Source organism: Equus caballus, chromosome 11 (genome assembly GCF_041296265.1).
Source record: "Equus caballus isolate H_3958 breed thoroughbred chromosome 11, TB-T2T, whole genome shotgun sequence".
Taxonomy (NCBI): Eukaryota; Metazoa; Chordata; class Mammalia; order Perissodactyla; family Equidae; genus Equus; species Equus caballus.
In genome coordinates, this window is record NC_091694.1 from 60,403,323 (window position 1) to 60,425,951 (window position 22,629).

At 57.9% G+C, this 22,629-nt stretch overlaps 1 protein-coding gene across 1 annotated transcript in view; it reads right to left on the minus strand.

Moving 5' to 3' along the window:
- Positions 1–22,629, minus strand: part of RAI1 (retinoic acid induced 1) — a 118,574-nt gene that overhangs the window by 90,578 nt on the left and 5,367 nt on the right. The window lies entirely within an intron of this gene.

Below are 22,629 nucleotides of genomic sequence, written 5' to 3' on the forward strand. Positions count from 1 at the left end.
CTTGGTTTTGCTCTTGGGGCAAAGTTCCCCCACGCTTTGTCCCCAGTACCAAATGACCACCAAAAACATGCTCTGGGCTACTAGTCCCCGAACCCCTTCACAACCTCCCAACAGCCAACGGAGGGGGCAGGGAGGGGCCCAGGAGCCCCATGCTACAGACCCAGAAACTGGGGCTCAGAGAGGGAGCTGAGGAGGGGTAGAAGCAACAGGAAGACAGATTTCACCTCCTTATAAGGAAGAGCTTGCCACCAGGCAGAGCTGCCCAGAAATGGAATGAGCAAGCTGCCTCGGGAGGTGGTGAGCGACCTGTGGCTGAAGGCGTGCAAGCAGGAAAAGGTGGTCTCTTGGAGATGGCATGCAGGCGGCTCAGACACTAGACGGCGGGGGGAGCCGCTGGGGTCTCTGGTCCTGTGACTTGACCAAGGCCATGTGAGCAGGAATGGAATTCCAGGTCAGAGCTGGGGGCAGAGGAGCGCTCCTGCCCAAAGCTGCCACGTGGAAGCTGGGCAGACACACGGAGCTCAGGGGGCTGGTGTGGGAGGCCCGGCCCTGCACACCACTCCCCTGTCCACCCCCAGGACACAAAGCAGTTATTTTTCTGAGAGAAATACTTACTTTTAATTTTAAAAGTTGGGAAATATACAAAAGTAGAAAGGGGAAAAAAAAAATCCAGGGTCTCCCTCATCCTGTGACAATTAACATTTCCTTCCAATCTTCTCTATGCCCATCAGTTTTATTTGGAAATCCTGATGTGCTCTAAACTTTTCTAATTGAGATGCTGTACAATTCCCATACGGTCATGCAGCACATAATGACGTGGTGGTCAACGACAGACTGCACACACGGCGCAGGGCCCGTAAGATGAGCACCACGCAGCCCAGGTGCATAGGAGGCTGCGCCATCTAGGTCTGTGCAAGTGCGCTCTACAACAGTCACACGATGAAGTCACCTAACCATGCATTTCTCAGAACGTGTCCCCGTCATTAAGCGACACGTGACTATAAAATTCACCGTTTTAAAGTGGTTTTCGGTATATTCACAGAGTTGTGCAACCATCAACACTATCTAATTTCAGAACATTTTCATCCTCCAAAAGAAACCAGTACCCATTAGCAGCCACTCCCACTCTCCCCCACACCGTAGCCTCTGTGAGCCACCAGTCTACTTCGTCCTCATGGACCAGCGCAGTCGCCTCCTCCCGCACCAGTACAGGGCGCCTCCCTGCGCCCACGCCTGCCCCTTCAGCCCTTCTGACAGCCAGAGGGAGCCTGCTAAAGCTGAGTCCGATCACATCCTCCCCTAACTCAGAATTCCCATGGTCCCACCTCACACGAGAGTTAAAGCTGGGGCTGGCCTGGTGGCGCAGCAGTTAAGTGCGCACCTTCCACTTCGGCGGCCCAGGGTTCACCAGTTTGGATCCCGGGCAAAAGCCATGCTGTGGTAGGCGTCCCACGTATAAAGTAGAGGAAGATGGGCACGATGTTAGCTCAGGGCCAGTCTTCCTCAGCAAAAAGAGGAGGATTGGCAGCAGATGTTAGCTCAGGGCTAATCTTCCTCCAAAAAAAAAAAAGAGTTAAAGCTAAACTGATGTCTCTGCTACCTCTGACCTCATCTCCTCCCTCTCTCCCACTTGCTCCCTCTGCTCCAGCCATGCTGGCCCCCTCAAACATATCAAGCAAGGTCCTGCCTCAGGGCCTTTGCACTGACTGTTCTCTCTACCCAGAACACACTTCTCTAGATGTCTGCTCAGCCTTCCCCCAACTCTATTTCTGTAGCATCACTCTCTTTCTCTTTATAACACTTATCACCTGACATGTCTGTCTCTTGTCCACCATCTTCTCCTCCACTAAAATGGCAGCTCTATCACCAGGTGTCTTGCCCACCCCTAGCACAGAGTGGCAGCTCAGTGAATATTTGGGTTGTTTCCAATAAAATAAGCAATGTAAAAGGAGCAAAAGCAAAATGCAAGTGCCCCCAGAGCAGACACCATGAGCCAGTGGCCCTCTGCCTGTGGACGTGCGGTTTAGACCACACTGCACCTTTTGTTAACTGAGCCAGGAGAGTTCACACAGAGATCCAAATGCCAGCTTCTCTTGAAAACACAGATCTGGTCATCCAGGGCCGCACACCCACGTGATGACCGTCAGCAGGCACTGAGAGGCTGGGCCTGGGGGGCGCTGGGGTCCTGGCTCTGGGGCCTGGGGCCACCTCTGCCAGGCAGGCCGTCGCCAGGCGCGAGGCTTCGAGGTGCTGGGAGGCGAGTGCCTTGCCACCCTCAGAGACGCCCCAGAGGTGGCACGAGGAGGACAGCCTCCCTCCAGCAGAGGCCTGCAGCCTCTAGGCGGCTCCCTGTGTGGCCTGACCGACCCCGCCCGACCTCCTAGCACCTTTATGCTCCGCACCCTCCCAGTTCCCAGGGTGCCAACTCGTAGCTGCTGTGCCCTGTGCCTATTCCTGACTTCATCCTTCTGTTACGTGCCCTACCACCCACGGGGCCCGTCGAGGCCCCTAGACACTCCTCCCCCATCGGACTGTGAGCTGGGGATGAGAGGGGTAGCCCCTCCTCATCCCGGCCTCCCTTGCCCCTGGCAGTGCCCAGCACACAGTAGGCCCCCAGGAAGCTTCATTACAGGACTGAATGAATCGCACCCCTATCAGGGCTAACGTGCACCCAGAAGGGTCCATCTTGGGTCACGATCAGTGCCAACACACACTGGTGAATCACCTACTGTGTGTCAATGTGCAAAGGCACAAAGATAGAAACCTGGGGAAAGCCTGCAGTGGAGAGACTGGCCCAGAGAGAAGGCAGGGGCCTGGAGCCCAGGTGCACGGCTGCAGTTGGGCCTGTGTGTGTGCATGCGTGCATGCATAGGTGTGTGATCATGCCGACGAAGGAGAGCTCCACAGCGGGCAGTGCCTGGAGTTCTCCTAGGGCCTCAGCCTCCCTATCTGCACACAGGGCTCTCCTGATCACCAGCCTCTCTGGCCCCGCGGCTCAGTCCCGCCTCTCCACTCTGGAGAGGTTTTCCGGTACTGCGGCCCTGCCTTCCCATCCATCAGGATTTTGCTGCATTCCTGTGAGTCATTCTCCAAACAAACCCATGCATGCGAGGGAGAGGAGGGAGCAGAGAGGGGGAGAGGGAACTCAGGCCCTGCCTCCTCCCCTTGCCTGCTCCCCCTCAACAACCCCCCCATGCACACATGGGGCCCCCACCAGGACAGCTCTGGAGTAAGAGTCTGGTCAGCTTATGCCACGGATTTGCTGTGTGACCTTGGGCAAGACTCTTGCCCTCTCTGGGCCCCTGGAGAAAGTGACCTTGAAGTTCCCCACCTACAGGATGCATGGGCTTCCAAGGGGACTGTCCATCTCAAATGAGGCAGGACATGCGGGTGTCCTTGAAACAGTCTCTGCCCACGTTTTTGTCTCAGTTTCCCCACCTCTGACATGAGGAGAGGGCACGTCTTTGGTGCACACCAGGGAAAGGGTACACATCTGCCAGGTGCAGCTGGGCACGGGGCCAAGGCACAGGCAGAGCAGCTTGTGCCCATCAAGGCCAGCTACCAGCCCCAATGTCGGGCCAGCGGGGCCTCCAAGCAGAAGTTCCCATCTTCTGCACTGAGGTTGGCGCTGTGCAGCCATTTCTCCGGGGAGCAGGGAGCACCAGGAGCCTCTGACTCACGGAGCCAGGGGCCTGGCCGTGAAGGGGGTCTCTGGCCAGATCCCAGCTCTGAAAAGAGGCGGAAAACCCCCACGCCAGCAGCAGGGAGGGCACCTCTGGCTGTGGCTGTGTGCGTGTGTGCCTGTGTGTGTGTTCGAGGGCCAGGTCACGCAGAAGTCAGCGGCTCTGTTTCTCTGTGAAAAGCTGGCTTCTGAGTCGCCCTCACTGTGGCCACCAGCCCTGACCGGTGGGTATATGCAGCAGCCTGAGTCCCTTGTATGTGCGTCTCTTGCATCTTTAGAGCCCTGAAGCGAGTGTGTACATGGTCATGTGGCCATGGCCGTCTGGCGGTAGAGGGCATGTCTGTGTGTGTGACACAGATTTCTGGAGGGTGTGGGAAGGGGTCTGAGTGTCTGTGAATGTGACCACAAGTGGCAGGGGTGTGTGGGTGTGTCTGTATCTGAGTGTGTGTGTGTCTGTACTGCCACAGTGGGCTGGCATCTAGGAACGAGTGTGCACAAAGAGGATTTCCTCCTAGAACACCAACTCTTGGAATTGCCCTCCTGGGCTCTCTCCTCCTCTCTGGTTCTGTGACACACAGGTTTCTAAAGCCCGAGTGGCTGTCCCACACGTGCACGCACCCCAGGCACAGCGCTCTTACATGTGGGCCCTCAAGATTCAGAGCAAAGCTCTAGGGCCTCTCACACTCGCCACTTTGGACCAGGTCTTAGGGCTCATGGGGCCCAGCAGAGGCCCCAGCTTCCCAAGGCCCAACAGGCCCCGGTCACGCCCAGAGGCCACAGCCCAGCACAGACGAGGGAGATCAAAGCCAGAATGAGGCCAGGGGCCTGGAAGGCCATGCGGGGCAGACCCAGGGCTGTGCAGGAAGGAGACGTCGGGGAGCAGCCAGGGGCTGCTTGGCGGCTGCTCCAGGCTGGGCCGAGATCACGCTCGGTGGCCTGCATGTCGGGGCAGCGGGGACGGGATGCTGGGAACCAGAGCGGGAGGCCGGAGGGGCAGGGCCTCTGGAGATGCCTGCGAGGAGAAGGAAGTCCGGGTGGGCACCTGGGGGTGGGGAAGGGGCGTTTCTGAGTCTGTGGGAGAGACCAAAACAGAGGGAGAAACTGAGAGGAACCTGCCCCCAACAGGCAGTGCACAGCGCGAGCTCAGAGCCCCGGCGGCTGGCCCGCCTCTCGCCCAGGCTGGGGGGCCCGCTCAGCCTCAGCGCCTCCTCTGCTGTACAGGGAGCCTGTCCCCCACAGAAGGAAGCCAGGCGGCACAGAGCAGGCCCTCCGGCCGTGGTCACTGTCGTCACAGCGATGGTTCCGGGGTGCTGCGGGAGCACGTGGGAGGAACTCCGGCTGTGGGCTCCTCTCAATGTAAGCCCCTTCCGCTCACTGGGACTCAGTCTTCCTGCCTGTAAAATGGGGTGCTCCAGCCCACTCTGCGCCTGAGGGTAGGAAAGGCCCATGGAGGACTCTAAGACAAAGGGCTCCCTTTGTGCCTGGAGTGGGGAGAGCAGGGGACCTGGCACCGGCTTCAGCTCCAGCCCCAGCAGTTGTGACGCTGGAGCCTTCTGGGTGTTTCTGCACAGGCTTGAGCATTTGAGCACAGAGGGAGGGTGGGCTCTGGTGGGTTAGCTGGGGCCCAGCCTTGGATAGGAACCTGGTCTCCAGACTGAGCCATTGCCCTGTGCCCCTCACCTTGTCTGGGATCGCTCATTTGTTAGAAGGGGAGTGTGGATAAGAGATGACCACCAGTGAGGGACAGGGACACGGGGGACACGGAGAGTCGAGCCTCAAACATGAGAAGCTACGAGCTGTGTGAGGACACCACATCAAGTGTGCAAAGAGGTGTGGGTGACAGTGACCCACTCACCCACTCAGGCCAGATCCTGCCCCAGGAACACTTAGATTTCACAATTCTATGATGGGGCGGGGGTTCCTCGCACCTGGTCCCCCACCTCGCCCAGGAGCGCAGCCCAGAGGGGACAGGAGAATGTGAAAGCCAATTCCTTCCTTGTTCGTACGATCTAGGCCAACGAGCACTTGTGTTAGAGAAAACAAGGGCTTGCTAAGCAACTGGCTGCTCAGCCTTCGTCAAGGGTCTCCTGCGGGATGGGAGGCCAGCCTCCCCCTGCTGCCGCCTTTCGGTCAGCATACACGTCAGAGACCCAGACAGTCCACAGGCTGAGGAGTCATTTGAGGGAGGCGGGTGGGCAAGAGGAGAGGACGGTGCAGGGAAGGGCAGTAGCTGGAGGAGGGAGGGGACAAGGATGGCAGGAGGGAGGCCTGAGAGGTAAGGGGACCCACTCCTCCATTTCTGGGAGATGGGGGTGGGGTAAGCTTAGGTCATACAGCTGTCAGGGGCCCAAGGATTCCAGGGGCCTTCTCCTGCTCTCCACGTTCTGTCTTGCCTCCTCAAGGTCCCAGGGAGCCTGTGAGCTCCTAAATCTGCTCAGGGCACACCTCTGGTGGCCCCCACCTCACTTCAAGTGAAAGTGAAAGCTACAGTCCCAGCCATGGCCTGGAGGCCTTTCATGACCCTCTACCCTCACTCACCCTGGTCACACTGGCCCTTTTGCTGTTTTTGCAACATGCAAAGCATGTTCTTGTCTCAGGGCCTTTGCACAGCCATTCCCTCTGCCTGCCCTTCTCTCAGATATGCACAAGGCTCTTCACTCACAGGTCACAGACTCAGTGAGGCTATTCCTGACTCCCCAGTTTTAAACTGCAAACATCTCCCTGACTCCTGAGGCCCTCCCCTGCTCTATTTTTTTCCTCTTTGCATTTATCGCCTTCCAACATCCTCTACAGTACTGTCTCCCACTAGAACAGAGCAAGGATCTCTGCTCTGCTCCCTGAAGTGCACCTAGGACAGTGCCCGGCACACAGCAGGGCTCAGTAAACATGTGCGGAATGAGGACGACACCCTGCTATTCAAGATAGGAAGGCTTCTCTATTTGAACGGAGAAATCTTTAACAGTGACCCCACCGCAGGAGTTGCCATGTTTTCCCCTGAGACACGGGAGGAGGCGGCACTGGGAGAAGGAGAAAGGGTGCCGCCCGCTCCCAGCTCAGGCCCCACCCCAAATCAGCAGCGAGCTCTTGGGTAGGAGGCGTGGTTCTCACCTTCCTTCAGCGTTGTCTACTAACCTGCATCTGGACATCTCCCCTGGACGTCGCTCAGGCACCGACGCTGCAGCGAGCCCCCCAATCCTTCCCTGTCGCTGTGCAGGGTGCCCCCATCCAGCCCATCGCTCCCCAGGCTGCGGGGGCTGCCCACAACCAAAGGCCATCCAGCCCTGGGCTCTTCCTGGGCCTGAGCTTCCCCTATCAGACGCTTGTCCAGCTCCTCCCCACCGGGACCCTCAGCCCAGTCTCCTACCTGCTCTCCCTCCCTCCGACTGCTGGCCTTTGGTTTCACCCACAATTCATCCTCATCCTTCAGCCCAGAGCACTGGCCAAAGGCCCAAGTCTCCCTCCAGCCTGGCTGCTAGCTGGTCCCATCCCTGCTGGCCAGACCCAGCTGCCCAGGCCTCTCGCCACTTCTCGGACTTTGCTCAAGCAGGACCCACTGTCCTGGATGCTGTTCCTTCCCTCTGCCCGGCTCTGCAAGTCTGACGCCCACCCCGTCCCTTGAGCATTCCCCACCTCTGAGCCCGACAGGGGAGGCCGGCCCCGTCCCCTCTGGGCCACGCACTGCCGCTCTGCAGAATGTCCGTGGTCCAGCTCCCCACCATCCTGTGGGCTCCCTTGGGCCTATGAAACAAGAGCTCAAGAGACATTGGTGGAACAAATGAATGATGAACACAAATCAGCGAGAAAGTGAATAAATGAGTGAGAGTCTGACAGGAACAATTCTAGAAACAGGTCAGCAATAAAGCTGTTTTTGCCAGGTCGGCACTGCTCACTGCCCTCCTGTATGGACCCCTGGTGGGGGCACACTTGAATGCCAGTGACGACGATGACAGTTATGATGTATCAGTCAGGGTGGGCAAGGCTACATTGCTATAACAAAACCCCCAAATCTCAAGAGCTTAAAATAATAAAGGTTTATTTGTCATTCATGTCACACACCCAGGAGGGCAGCAGCCACACCTCGGGCTGCAGAGGGAAAGATGCTTCTGAATCTCACTCTAGGAGTGAAATGCGCAGCCTGGGAAAGACATGTGTCTCATTGACCAGCACTGGTCACAGGACCCCACCCAACCACAGGACGTCAGAAAGCAGCACCCCGCCACGGGCTTGGGAGGATGAAGAACTGGGAACTTTGGCCAAAAGCACTGATGACACCTCTAACAACACCGACAACAATATGAACAGCGGAGGCCATTTACTGAGTACTTCCTGTGCCCCGGACGCTGGGCTGAGGACTCGAAGCAGGTTTCACTTACTGCTCAGGCGTGATTCTGAGGCCAGTACCATGAATGTCCCCATTTTTCAGATGAGACAACTGAAGCCCGGACAGTGAAGCGACCCAGCGAGGTCATGTAGCTTGTAAGTGGTAGCTGAGATCAGGACTCACACCTGTGTGATTGCAGGCCCTACCCACCCCCTTGCCCAGTCAGGCTCTCAGCTTCTTCCACTGAGGCTGGCCTGGGGTCAAGGACTGCCCTGGGCAGATGAGGAGTCCCCCATGCGCAGGGCCACACTGACCGTCCCCACTGGAAAGAGCCTGCTCCCACTGCCACATCCCACCCCCAGGGGGCAACAGTGCTAGAGCCTTGGAGGCAATGCTGGAGACCGAGGCTCCGAGGGGGCAAGAACTGGGCCAAAGTCACACCACGGGGCTGTGCAGAGTTGAGGAAAGACTGCGAGTCTGTCTACGGTGGTCTGAGTGTCCCAGACAGCCTCAACAGCACTGGGTGCCCAGTGGCATCATCAGCTTCAGGTCACTCAGATGTGAGGGTGGTCCTGTGCATTCCACTTTCCTGGCAGGCAGATCCCCTGGGGAAGTGTCCCCAGTTCCTGGCCCAGCAAGCTGGTGGCCCTGACAGCCTGGGTCACCCTCTGAGGACCTGGGCTGGGTGGCTGGCACCTGGTGGCTCACTGCTCGCAAGGACAGCCCCCCATGGGGGATGCCAAAGAGGGATGGAGGGAGCTAAATCTCTACTCCAAGCTTCCACATGCAGGACTTCTGAAGACAAGGCCTTGGGGCCCTCAGAGAAGCCACACGGGGGGTCTGTGGAGGGAGGCATTGAACAACAAAAAAGAGGTCAGTGGAGTTTGAAAACAGACCCACCTGGAGTGAGATCCCGGCTCTGCTCTGTGACCCTAACCTCTCTGAACCTCAGTTTTCTCATCTGTAAAGTGGGGTCATGATCAAGAACACAGATAATGCACCCAACACCTGATGCATAGTAGGTGTTCAACAAACGCTGTGGTCATTATGAGCGTTACTGGTACTTTTTCTGCCCACCAGCCCTGCCCACCCCCCGCATCAACCTGAGCCCCAGACCACAACTGACATCTTTCCTGAGCTACAGGGAGCCCCCAAATGAGAAAGGTTATGGGTGAAGACCCTTGCTCCGGCTGCTGCAAGCATATGCTCCTCTCTCACAGCCCCTCCCAAAGGTTCTGTGCCCAGGAGCCTGGTCAGAAAGAGCCCCCACCCTGCCCCTGAACCCTGGCTCAGCATCCATGCCCAAGCAGTACCACTGACTCAGTGCGGCCCATCCCACCAGGCCCACAGCTCCAAGGGCAGTGGTGCCCTCAACCTCCTCTGAGCCCCCCTCCCCCAGGAAGCCTGGAGTCTCCGAGTGTCCTTCCCCCCAGCCCCCCAGCTCCTGTGGGTGGGGCAGAGAGGCAGAGTGAGGAGCTGTCCCACTGCCCATGAGCCCCATGCATAGCTCACTGCCCCAACCATCCGTGCACGGGCATTTACCGCATGCAAAGCACTGTGCCGACCGCCATGAGAGAGACAGAGTTGAAAAGGGCACGGCCCCACCTCCCCACGAGCCTCCAGCCTAGCAGGAACAGAGCATGCGTCATGCACACTGCACACTCCAACAGTTACAGTCACAGGCTCTGAGGCTGCACAGACCTGCATTCGAGGCCTGGCACTGCCAGCCCCCGGCTAAGAGACTCTGGGCACACTGCACCCCCAATAGCCTCAGTGTCTCCATCTGCAGAATGAGACAGTAATAGAAGTCACCTCAGGAGTAGGGACAAGCTAGAGAGTACCAAGAGCTCCACACAGAGCCCGGCACAGAGTAGGTGCTTAACCTAGGCGAGCCTCACTCCTCGCCTTGACCGGGCAAGGGCAGAGCCCAGAGGCATGCCAGTACAGACCTCCCTCCAGGCTTCCACCGCCTCATTAATCAGGGAGGACTGTGCGCCTGCCTGGGATGCCACCTGACGCCCTTGGCAGCTTGCCCATTCACCTCCAGCTTGTCTGCAAGGACATCTGGGGACAGGGATGGAGCGTGCCAAGTCCTGGCTGAAGGCCAGGCATGCTGGGACCCCAGCAAACCAGAAGAGGCCCACCCAGCAGGCCCCACTACCATTGAGCCCTCACAGGGTCATTGCCAACACACACCTGCGCCCACACATGCACACAGTCAGCCCACAATAAACATCCAAGGGTTGGGCTGGTAGTGGGGAACAGGCTGAGGCTAGGCCTGGAATGAGAGGGGTGGTACGAGCTTGCTCGCCATCAGAAGGACTGAATTGGCACCTCTTGGCTGCAGGAGTCACCGAAGGTTGCTGGGTGACAAAGGGACCTCTGTCCCCCTCTCCAGCCTCATGCCTCACCGCCCTCTAGTGAGCTGCGGCTCTCTGTGGCTGTCCTTTACTCCCCAGCACGCCACATATCAGCCGCTGTTCTGCCCCAGACCTCTCTCCCACTGTCCCCGGCCTGAGGCACTGTCCCAGCCCCTCTGAGTAGCTCACACTGGTCCTTCCTCCAGGCCGAGCTTCGAAGCCTCTCCTGACCTTCCCAGTCCAGGCTCAGAGTCCGTCCTCTGCTTCCTCTAAATTGGTCCTTTTTACCTGAGAGTACACGTATTCCTCTCTAAGGACATCTCACTCAGAAAGGAGTCCTTGGAGAGCAGAGCCCCAAGCTGACTCCCTCTGTGCCCCAGCACTGCCCCGCACAGGGATACCCCGTTAGGCTTTGGGCTCGTCTCTGAGACAGCACAGAGAGGGAATGCAGGAGCCCACTGGGGCAGCTGCTGCAGCTGGTGCAGACCAGAGGGGAGGAGGGGCTGGAGGGGCAGACAGGAGGGGCTGGGGTGCAAAGGGGAGTGGAGAGGCAGGGGAAGGAGAAGCGGCCATCTTGGAGAAACCACATGACCAGTTTATCGGCTCTCCCTTCCCTTTTCTCCTTCCCTCTGCTGAAAAAGAGGAGAGGGGTGAGAGCAGAGGGACTGATGGAGAGAAAGGGATACAGGCCCCCCTGGGCCTGAGGCCCCTCCCAGTGGCTCACCGTGCGGGTAGGGAGGAAGATAGGCAGGTCCCACACAGAACACCCAAGTCTCAAGGTTTCCCTGAGGTTCCCATCCTTCCCCACTCCCCCCAGGGCCCCCAGCCTGGGCAGAGGCTCAGGGGAGCACTGCAGCCCCCAATCCCTGTGCCATCCCTAGGTGGCATGCAGGGACCGGACCGGGCAGGGATGGATTTCAGGGAGGGGGAGAGAGGGGCCTTTGTTCCAGGCAGTCGGAACAGCTTCTGAAAGGCAAGGAGGGAAGGCAGAGAGAGAGGCATCCGGGGGCCTCAGAGAGGTCATGTGGAACGCCCTCTAGGGTGCCTGGCACACAGCGCACGACCACCATTGATGGTGCAGAACAGGGCGGCATGGGGTCAGTGGACAGCAGCCGGTCCTGAAGGGCCTTGAATGCCAAGCCAAAAACGGCCTAGTGCCTGCAGGCTGGTGGCAGCCCTGCACCGAGGTGGCCCTGGGCAGCGGCCATGGCCGGAGGGAACGCTGAGGCCGCCAGCAGAGCAGGGCTCTATGAGGCAGGGCAACAAATTAATTCGATGACCTGCCATCGCCAGCCTCTCCCACGTCGGGTGGGAGGCACCCGCAGGATGAGCGGGCGGGCGTGCAGCTGCCTCCGCGGTGCCCTGCCTCCAGTCAGCCAGTGCAACAAAACCTGGGCATTCGTTTGTGGCCCAGAAGCATTAACGCAGCTCATTAGAGTAAGAATGAGAAGAGCTTTCATGGCGGTAACCCCACAGGGACAGCGGCCAGTGCCAGAGGGGCACCAGCCTGGGGACTCCAGGGATAGGAGCCTCGCTCGCAAGGGCCCTGCCAGGAAAGGGGGTTTGCCTGGCCCTGACCCCAGGGGCCCAGCCCAGGTTCCAAGAACAGTCTTTGGAGGGTGAGGGAAGAAGCAGAGAGGGCAGGTGTTTCTTTCTCAAAGAAACAGCTGGATAAACTGAGGCCTGGAGGTGCCATGTGACTCACACAGGGTCCTGAAACAAGGGAGCTAGAACCCAGGTCTCAGCCTGCAAGCGGTTCCTTTATTCAGCACAACGTCAATAACAGCACCCAACACTTAAGCCCGTTCTAAGCACTTAGCAGAAATTCTCTCACTTAAACCCGAGCCCCAGCGACCCCAGGAGCTAGTGGGTACTTATTACTGTAATCCCCATTTTACAGAGGAGGAAGCCGAGGTCCCACGGCTGGTAAAATGCCAATGAGATCTGAACCTGGGCAGTGTGGCTCCACAGGCTGGGCTCATAACCAGGAACCACACTATTACGTGGGACACGGCCAGGAAGGGCTACCAGGGAGGGGTGGAGACTGGCTAGGTGGAGGCTGTGTATCCCACCTCCACGGGGTGTCAGCTGCAGCCCGCGCCACCTATTGTGGCCCTGGGGGAAGCAGGCTGTAGTAATCCAGATGAATTGTAACCTGGGAATTGGGTGTGGAATTGCCCAAGGATTACTCGCTGGCAACTCACTTGATTTTTGTTTCTTCCTTCGAAAATGGGTCTGTGGGCAGAATGTGGCAGGAGGACAATCAGTTTGCTACCTCAGTCTAACACCTGGCAATTAATAGGTGCTCCAGAAGCACGAGGTGAGCAAAGGAACACGAGTGCATGAAAACCTGCCTCCCTCTACAGTGGAGGGGAACGGGGACCGTTTGCAGGCTCCGTCTCTTCGGGGCTTCCCTGGGCCCTGGGTTGGCTCTGTGAGAGCACAGGGCCCAGATCAAATGGCAGGTGGGGCCTGAGGCAGCTGTGCTGTGCTGCCTTGGTATCCCCTGGGGCAGTGCCTCAGGCATTCCAAAGTCAAGGCTGTGGTCCACAGACGTCGTGCGCAGGCCGTGGCAAGAAGAGCAAAGAGCACTGCAAGAGGAGACTCAGGTTGCCTGAGTCCACTCAGAGTTGATGGAGAAGGAAATTTCTAGCCCAGAGAAGGTGGGCAGTTGCCTGGGGCCACAGAGCAAGCATCTGGGTCCCCTGACTCATTCAGTCCTTGCTGAGCCTTTAGTGAGCGCCTGGAACAGTCCCCTAGGCAGGACTCCCTCTGTCCATGAGAAGAGCTCTGAGTGTATTTGCCATGCCCGTCCTGGCTCCCGAGGAACGTGCATTCCCATACAGGAAGGTATAAGACAGCAGTAACTTGATTACCTGATTACCGTCCTTCCCTTGTGGCCACACCCCCAAGAGCAGAGATTACAAACACCCAGATGGTGGCTCATTTCAGTCCTGGCACACAGTAGGCCTGCAAACCTATCTGTCGACCAGAGGGAGTATTGTTACTACAAACAGTCACAGCGGGAGAGAAAATGCTTGCTGGTGTGGGCCTTCATGCCTCCCAAGCCCTCCGGCCCCACCTCCCCACCCCCACCCACCGGCTCAGGGGCCTGGATGGCCTCCGTGTCCCTGCAGGCAGGAGAGGGGCTCAGCCTCCCTCTTCCCAACCTGACCCTGAGGCCAGCCCACCCCCTCAGCTGCTGGCTGGCCTGCAAAGGTATCTGTCCCAAGGGGGCCCTCGGCAGCCTCATTAGGAAAGTAGTGACAGACGCACTAGCTGCTAAGGTGGGGTGGGGGGAGCTGAGGGCTGTCACAAGGCTGAGGAAAACCAAATGCCTGCCACTTCCCAGGCCACTGGGCCCCATGTGGGCCAGGGGCTGCAGCAGGGGAAGGCACAGAGACAGCACTCCAAGTGCAGAGTTGCCCCCAGGGCCAGGACTCAGGGCCCAGAGCAGGGATCTTCCCATCGTTCCTTACTGTCCTTGCTGCCTGCCTCCCCTGTGCCGTGGCCCTTACAGTTCCGGTGCTCCGTGTGAGAGGAGCACAGGGACCTGGGAACCCACCCTCCTGTAGCAGAAGGGAAAGTGAGGCCCAGGGAGGGCTGCCCCAGAGCAGGATACTGGAGCAGGAGCTGTGCTCGGCATTAGGGTCCCGGCTTGGCCACTAATAGGCTATGTGCTCTCTCGACCTCAGTTTCTCCCCATCTGTAAAATGGGCACCTGGAACACCTTGACAGGAGAGTTCTCTGTGGTTCTGAGCCACGAGGCAGGAAAGGCCCAGTTTTGCTGGAAGAGGGTCAGGGATTGTCAGAGTCCCTTCAGGCCCCAAAGCCAGTCCTTCCTGGAGCCTAAGGCTCTACCACACGGGGTCACAGAACTCAGGTTTGCCAGGCATCGAGTTCCTCCCAGTGCCCAGGACCCAGGGGGAAAAGTAAATGCCCAGCAATTAGCCAGTGGCCACTGCCTCCACCACTGATAAAAGTTCCTACTCCACACGCCCACAGGAACAGGCCTCACGTGGGACACACACAGACACTCAGAGGAGCGCCTGCCCCGCCCCCCCCACCCCGTGTCACGGGTACCACCACACACATGAGCACCCAAGACATGCTCAGACAAACCCACCCCCTCAGCTCATTTCCCCAACCCAGACACACACACAACCACACACTGGTCCCTAGTCACAAACACAGATACCCCCTCTATACACACATATCACACAAACAGGCACATACTCAGCAATCCAACACAGAGAGACTCACGCATGCCCAGGTGCAGCACCCATGCAAGGAGCATCACCCCCTCCACATACAGAACGCGCCCCCCAAAAACGGACACAGACACATGCTGCACACCCACAGGCCCCAAGCCTGGGAACACACACAGACACACACCCATCTTGCCACCTGGTTAAATCCCATATGGCAGGTGGCTCCTAGCTGAAAAGAGCAAATCCACATAAATAAATCATGTTTAAAGCATCAATCTCAGGCCCAACCTGGCTGCCTCCTTGCTACAGGTAAAGTGAAACGGGTCTTAAATATTTTATAAATGAATAAACCTGTTAAGAGAATATAATTTACAGGGCCATTGGCTGTAGGCTCACAACATCCCTCCCACATCTTCCCATTTCGGAGAGCACACAGTGGTGGGGGCAGGTGGTGGTCAGTGGGGCATGATGTCTAGTGCCCCACCTGCCACCCCTCCGCCAGGCATGTCATTCCCCGGGAAAGGGGCATTCTGTGATTTTCCATCCACCAAATCCAGCTGCTGCTCAGGGACAGGGCCCTGCATTCTCTTATCTCTTCAGCTTTTTCCCTCAAGCCTTGGATGCTTTTAAATGCCAATCCATCCCTGGCAACTGTGAGTTCCCAAGGCCTGTTTCACGCAGGGCTTGGACGTGTTAGAACCGAACTGTTCAGGAAGAGGAGAGAAGAGAAAGCAGCTTGGAGCTAGGCCTCAGGGGCAGCTGGGCAGAGGGAGGCTGCGCCTGGTGCCAGGCCTGCCTGCCCCCGGAGAGGCTAAGGAGCCCAAGGCAGTAGAAATCGGCTCTGAGGATGTAGGGAGGGAGTAGAAGCTGGATCACCTGGCCAGCAAGGGGTCTTTGGGTCTGAGCACGGCTGTGCAAGGGAGGCCTTGGATGAGGCTGAAGTTTGAGACCGGGCTGCCGCCTTGCACATCTGGGGCCCATTAAAGCCCCTCGCTGCTGGAGGCTGGATCTCAGCTGGGGCCATGAGTCTTCAGCGTCCCTGTCCAGGCTGGGTGGCCTCCTGGCCTCCACCAAGCAGGACCCCCTGGCCCAGACTGCTTATCAAAGTTAGTGGCAAGGGGGAAGGGCTCCTGGGGGTCTGAAGATGGGGAGAGGATGGACAAAGTCAGAAAGCCACCATCCAGTCCAGCTCTTTCCTGAAGCCCTCTCAAGAATGTGGTTCCAGTTCCCTCAAGACGCCCAGAGACTCAGGAAGAAGGAGCATGTTATACAACATTAAGTGAGAAAAGCAGGACATCCAATGGCATCCACAGCAGTGACGGCATACTTAAACAAGCCCCACGGACGCGGCAAAGAAGTCAAACATAACCGGTTGCTTTCAGACTGGAAGCACGGGTGAATTGTTTTTCTTTTAACATCATATTTTCCAGAAGTCTCTAATAAACCTGTCCTCCTTTTATAGTGAGAAAAAAAGCCACTAAAACCACCAAGTGCCTTACAAAACATATAGCATGACTCTATATTTTATATTTACTTACCATATATTGTTCATCTATGTCTAGAGAAAAAATGTGGACAGTGGTTATGTCCTAAGGGTGGAATTAAAGGAGATTTGTTTCCCTGTATTTTTAGGTTTTTCTAAAATGGACATGTTATTAATTTGATAATTTCATCAAAAACAAAACGCTTAGGACTGGGAAGTTCTTTTTGATATCCAGCCTGAGTCTCTCCTGCTACAGCCGAAGCCCCTTCTCACTCTCCTCGCGCGTGTGCCCTGGGGGAGGCCAAAGGGCAGCTGCGGACAGGCACCGAGCCTCCCATCCAAGACCCCAAGCTCAGCATTAAATGTAGCTGTCTGCCCAGTCCAGGCAGGAGGGGACAGAGGTCAGCTGAGTCGGTGCCTCTGAAGAGACCGGGGAAAGAAGGCGGCGCTCGAGGGACCGGTAGGGAAGTCGAGGCACAAGAGGAGGGCGCGTGGGGCAGCGCTGCTCGGCAGCAGGGCCGGCGGGCGCAGGCTGCAGGAAGGCGGCCGCGCCCTCGGGCCGGGGGGCGGCTGCGGGAGGGGCACCCCCGGGCCTCGCCCCGGCCCCCAGCCCCTCGCCCAGGCCCGGGGGCACAGGAGGGCCCGGCAGCGCGCGCATCCCCCGGCCGCCGGAGCCCCACCCACCGCCCGGCTTCCGGGAAGGGCGGGCTCGGCGAGGGGCGGGGCCTCGGCGGCCGCGGAGCGTGCCGGGACGGCGCTGCCATGGCGACGGGCGCGGCCCCGGCCCCCGCGCGGCCCCGGCCGGGCCGTCTGGTCGGCCGCGGAGGGCCCCGCGCGGCCAAGGGGTGGGCGCCGCGGGCGGCAGGAAGCGCGGGCGCCTGCCCTCTCGCCGCCCCCTCTCGGGTCACGGGGAGGAGGAAGTGAGCCCGGAGGCGATCACCGAGCTGCCCGCGCGTCTGGCCGGACAGCTCCCACCGCAGCCTCTCCCGGAGGCCGGGGCGGGCCGGCCGTGCCCCGCGAGCATCCAGACCCGAGCCTCCCAAAGGCGGCCCCTCGGCTCCCCACGAAGGCGCCGTCTTCCCGGCCCTGTCCCTTCCGCAGCCCGCGCGCTCCGCCCCCCGTGCGGGGCCTGAGAGCCAGCCCCTGCCCGCTGCGCCAGGCTGCTCCTGGGCGTGCGGGTCCGCTGCCCCTCGGCAGGGCTCGTCACAGCCCCCAAGCGCCCGCACCTCTGCAGCCGTCCCTGCCCGCCCAGGACACCCAGCTGGGCTGGCCGCTCCCCGGGAGACCCTGAGCCCCTGATACCGAGTCCTCCGAGCAGCGGCGGGGAACAGGAATATGGGAGTCATACTGGCCGGGCCAGGCCAGTCGGGCCAGATGCCTGTCTCCCCGAGACCTACACACGAGTGACTGCCCTGGCTTGGTGGGCAAACAAGCCCAGATCTGTTGAGGGAAGTGGCAAGCTGGGAGTCCGCCAGGCTGTGACTCCAGGCGCCTGTCCACACAGTGGCACTCCCTGCTCCCTGGCCACCCAGCCTGGGCTGGCCCAGCCGCCTATCTCTGGCCCAGAGCGATGCGCTGGCCTCTCGTCTGCTGCTCCCCTTCCCCCTGCCCCAGGCTTGCTTCCCTTCCGAGACAGCGATCTGCAGCCACACAAAGCCCTGTTTGTTTGCTCTCTCTCCGGCTCCCCCCCCCCTCCCCAATCCATCCCATGTCTTTCTCTGCTACCTGCCGGCCTGGCTTCCTCTCCAAGCTGCTTCCCGCCCCCTGAAGGGAAGGAGGGGGTCGCCATTCCAACAGGGCCTGCCTCACGGGGACCCTATGGTTCCTCAAATCCACCTCCCCAGTGCTCCAGCACCTGGCTGAGGCAGCCTGACCCACAATGGCTTTGCAGCCCCCTCCTGCCTCAGAATGTAGGGTGCCAGCTGGGTGGAGCAGGAGAGAAGCCCGCAGCCAGGGGCTGGGGCAGGGGGAGGGGAGCCAGAGAGACCCAGCCAACCGCCCCTCTCTTTTTGTGAGCAAGCCTTGTTTCGTTTCTCCCTCAGGAAGGCTGCCCCCCACCTCCCAGCTGCCCACCGGCAGCCAGGAGATAAGGAGATGAATGGAGCCAGGAGGGCTGAGCTGAAGGAGCGGAGGGATGCCCAGTTTCATGGCCCTCCCACCCCTCACTCTTTCTGGGCCTTCCCAGGTATCCTAGGCTCTGGAATGAGGGCTTACAGGCTGCACTGGGGGCCTCACTTGGGAGGTGCCCTCGCAGGGCCCGCCCTGGGCAGGCACCTGGAAGATCCCTTGCATGGCAGACACCCTCTGCAGTATCTTAGGAAGCCCTATCAGCCTGAGCTGAAACAGGACTTTCACAGGCAAAGAAAAATAAACACCACATTCCATGCCACCTTCTCTACCTGCAGGGTGGGGGCTGCCCTCTCTCCTCGTTCAAATAAAGAAACCCAACACTGATACTGCACAGAGATATCACAATCTCTCCAGCTTCCCTCTGCCCACTCTTTTATTGGGCCCTGCCACACTGGGTGGCCCAGGGCAGGTCCTAACCTCCCGGGCCTCCCTCTTCCCCTTCCTGTCCCCTTCCATGCACAGTTTAACCCTTACAGCAACTCAAGGATACAGGCAGGATTCTGCCCACTTGACAGATGACAGAAGGCTCCAAGAGAGACAGCCATGGACACAAACTGCCCTGTCAGAATTCAAGCTCACTTCTGTCTGACTCCAAGCCCTAAAAACTTCCTACTAGGTTGCAGTATTATTTCACAGTCAGTGACTATCTGCCAAATGGATGGGTGACCGCCACGAGGAGATGAGTGAGGAGCAGGCAGGCTCTAGTTTTGGAGCCCAGTCAATGTGGTCTCCAATCTAAGCTCTGCCACTTGATTGCTGTGTGACCTCAAGCAAGTCACTTAACCTCTCTGAGCTTCTGTTTCCTTGATAATCTGTATAAGGGAGTTAATAAGGCTTAAAGAGGACTGCCCAATGCCAAGAACAATAGCAGGCACTCATTAAATGATGGCTTTTCTCCACGTTCCCTTTCAACATCCAAAGAGACAGGCTCACTTATTAAAGGAACCAGGCCTCTCCCAGTCCAGCTTTCACCCCTCTGGCCATGCTGCCAGGCATCCCCCAAGTCACCATCTCTGGCCCTCTGGACGCTCAAGCTGAGGCCAAGCGCCGCCAAGTAGAGCTCACTAGGCTCCTGTCCTGTGGGAGACCAGGGCCTCTCGGTTTAACTAGCTAGGGCCGGGGCCCCAGGGGACAATGTCACCCTAAGGGAGCAAAGCCAGCTCCATCCACATCCTGCTGGACTCAAGAAGTGAGAGTCACTCAGTTAAGTCTGATTTGGCAAAACGTCTGTTTTTCGTGCTATTTCGGGCCACAGTGGGGATTTTCTGTGCTTGTCTCAAAGGTACCCTAAACCGGATTCCTTCCCACCTCCCCCACCCCTATCTGTGTTTGAAATGAAAATATTGTTCTTCCTCTTCTCTCTCTCTCTCTTTCTTCCTGCTTCTCTTTCCCACCTATCAGAGGGATGCAAATAAAAGCAGGGCAGAGGCTGGGCCCCCGCGAGGGCAGCACTCCCTCCCACCCGCCAGGCTTCTGCAGGTCCCCGCAGCCCAGTCCCCCAGGGCAGGGCACCCTAGGAGTTGCAGTTCCCTCAATCCAGGCAAAGGGGAGGCTTCTCTGGGCCTTTATCTCCTCCCCACCTCCGGAAACCCGACAGGGGGCACGTCCCCAGACACATGCCTTTTGATGTTCTGCCTCTGAGCCACGGCTGGGGCTGTGCCCTCTGCCTGGAATGGCCTCCCCAAGGCCTCCCCGGTGGAACGGACAGCCTCTTCCTGCGCTCTGCACTTTGCCTTAGCTCACAACACAAGTATAATTAAACCCACATCTGTGCAATTCTTTCTTTCACATCTGCTCACCTACTAGACTGTGAGCCTCGACGGGGCAGGGCAGGGTCCGCTTGGCCACTACTGTTTCCAGAGCAGTTTCTTAAGCCCTGCAGCACTGTTGACATTTGGGGCCAGATAATTTGTGGTGGGCGCTGTCCTCTGCATCGCAGGCTGTTTAACAGCATCCCTAGCCTCTACCCACTAGATGTCAGCACCTTTCCAGTTGAGACAACCAAAAAGGTCTCCCAACTTGACCCAATGTCCCCTGAGGAACAAAATCGCCCCCAACTGAGAACCACTGCTCTAAGGCCTGGCAGAATGCGGCCTCCCCCGCCAAATGAATGAATGTATGACTCTTTCTCCTTCTCCTCGGAATAGAACAGGTGATTTTTATTTTACCTCTTATCATAATCATGTACAAATTTCATTTTCCCCACCAGACCAAAAGCAGGCCCATGTGAGCTCAGCTATGTGTCAATGCTGATCACCCCTATTTGCTGAAGGAGTAACTATCAAACCATCAGAGAGCAATGGACTAAAATCCAGTTCTGGTTCCCTCTTCCCGATCCTGCCCTGGATTACTGTGTGACTTTGCTACAGTAGCTAAACTTCTCTGGGCCTCAGTGTCTCTCCAGTCATTGTAACAATGCTTTGTCCTATTGGGCTAGTGGAAGATTGACAAGTTCACATCTCTAAGGAACTGTAGCCCCCAAGAAGAAATCTTTCAAATGCTTTTAAATTTACATTTACGTTTTCTGAGAATTATTATTATTATTAGTAACAGGCAACATTTATTAATCACTTTGCTATGTGCCAAGTACAGCGAAGTGCTTTAGAGGCAGCATCTCAGTTAATCCTTTTAAAAAAACAAAACTATAAAGTAGGTACTATTCTTCTCATTATTTGATAAATGAGGAAATAGAGGCTCAGAGAGCTGGAGGGATCTGTCTAAGGACACCCAGGCACAGCTGGCGGCCTCTGGCAATCAGAAAACACTTTCAGCTTCAATATTTGACCTGAAATTCTTTTTTAAAGTCTGAAGCCTGCCTGGTGCCAGACCGTTCCGGGTGAACAAGGCCCTCACAGGGCCTCCCCACCATCAGGCCTCAGCTACCGAGCTCCCCTGCAGAGAACCAACTCCAGGTCACCAGGGAACAATCAGCAAGGCCAGGAGGTGACAAGTGCCCATTCAAGAAGTGGGCCCGCCTGGGCGGGCGCTGGAAGGCCATCACTCCCTTGCGGGGTGTCATCGCTCTGGAGAAAGCCCGGGCTGGAACTGACCTCCCCCAGCACCAGGCTGGTCCACGAGGCTCCTCAGGGCAGGCAGAAAACTGAGGAGGAAGAGGAAGAGCCATTCTCTAGCACTTTCTGTGCACCAGGGACTGCTTCAAGTATTTTATCTGCATGAGTTCACTAATTCCCAACAGCTCTAGGACATGGGTGCTGTGGTTTCCCTACTTTACAGATGAGGAAACTGAGTAAAAGGAACAAAAAAGGAAAAAAAGTGACCTGCCCAGGTTAGGAAGTGGCAGAGCCAGATGCGAACCCGGGCAGCTGAACTCCCCAATCCATGTGCTGACCCGCTACTCTGCATTAGAAACACATCGTGTCTACAGCTGTGTTCCCAGCACCCTGGTGTGCAACAGGTACTCAGCACGTGATTCACGAATGAATGAACGAACAAATGAGGGAGTTTTTGGTTATACTGCCACATTCACTGCCAGTGAAGTCGCAAGCTGCTGGATGTTTTCTCCGGGTCCCCCACGGCACCCGGGCAAAGCATCTTTGGAAGCAGAGACTGGCCAGAAAACCCTAACTCTCACTTGCCCCACCGTGTAACAAAGACCCACTCGATCCACCTGCCTCACCCTGGCTGGAAAACAAACAGGCACCAATGTCTTGTTTCAGCCAGTGTTCTCCCAGGGAAGGTCAGAGGCAACCTCGCGGGAACAGGAGGGAAGACCAACAGCGATCTCTTCTGCACGCAAAGTCCGTTAGCAGTAAGAGTAACAGCCGTGCCTGCCAAGTGCGATGCACCAGCAACCCCGAGGATCCCGTGATCATGCCCATTTGAAAGGTGGGCATATGGAGCCTCGGAGGGGACAGCTGGTACCTGGATTTGAACCCAGGCTGACCTAACCCCAAAGCCTGTGTTTATGAGCCCAAGCTCAGGGCCTCCATGATTTCCAGATCACAAAACACACCAACACTGTCGTCGCATTGAACGCTTGCAGCAATTACCGCAATTACTGCTGCTGTTTTTGACAGGAAAGGAAACTGGTGCTCAGCGAGGGAAGTGAGGCGCCTGAAGCAGCAGTTGGAACCCAGACCTCGGCCTGATTCTGAATCCAGGGCTGCGCCCACTCCCCACCACACTGCCGTATAGACAGGTGCCGCCTCTGAGAAGGGGACTCGAGGAAATGGGCCTGCGCGTCCTCCCTCCAGACCCCCACCTGGGGCGTGTGGTCACTCTGAGCGAGCCCCCAGCTCTGTCCTGTAAGCCCTCTCCACTGGGTTCCCTACTTTCTCAGCCTAAGCAGTCAACCCTCCCCCAATTCACAGCTGAGACGGAGGCGGGTGGAGAGGGGCGATGCCCTCACTCCTTCCTGTGGCTCCCCAGGCCCCGCCCCTCGGCCCCTCAGCTCCCTGTTCCCCTCACACAGGACTCACTGC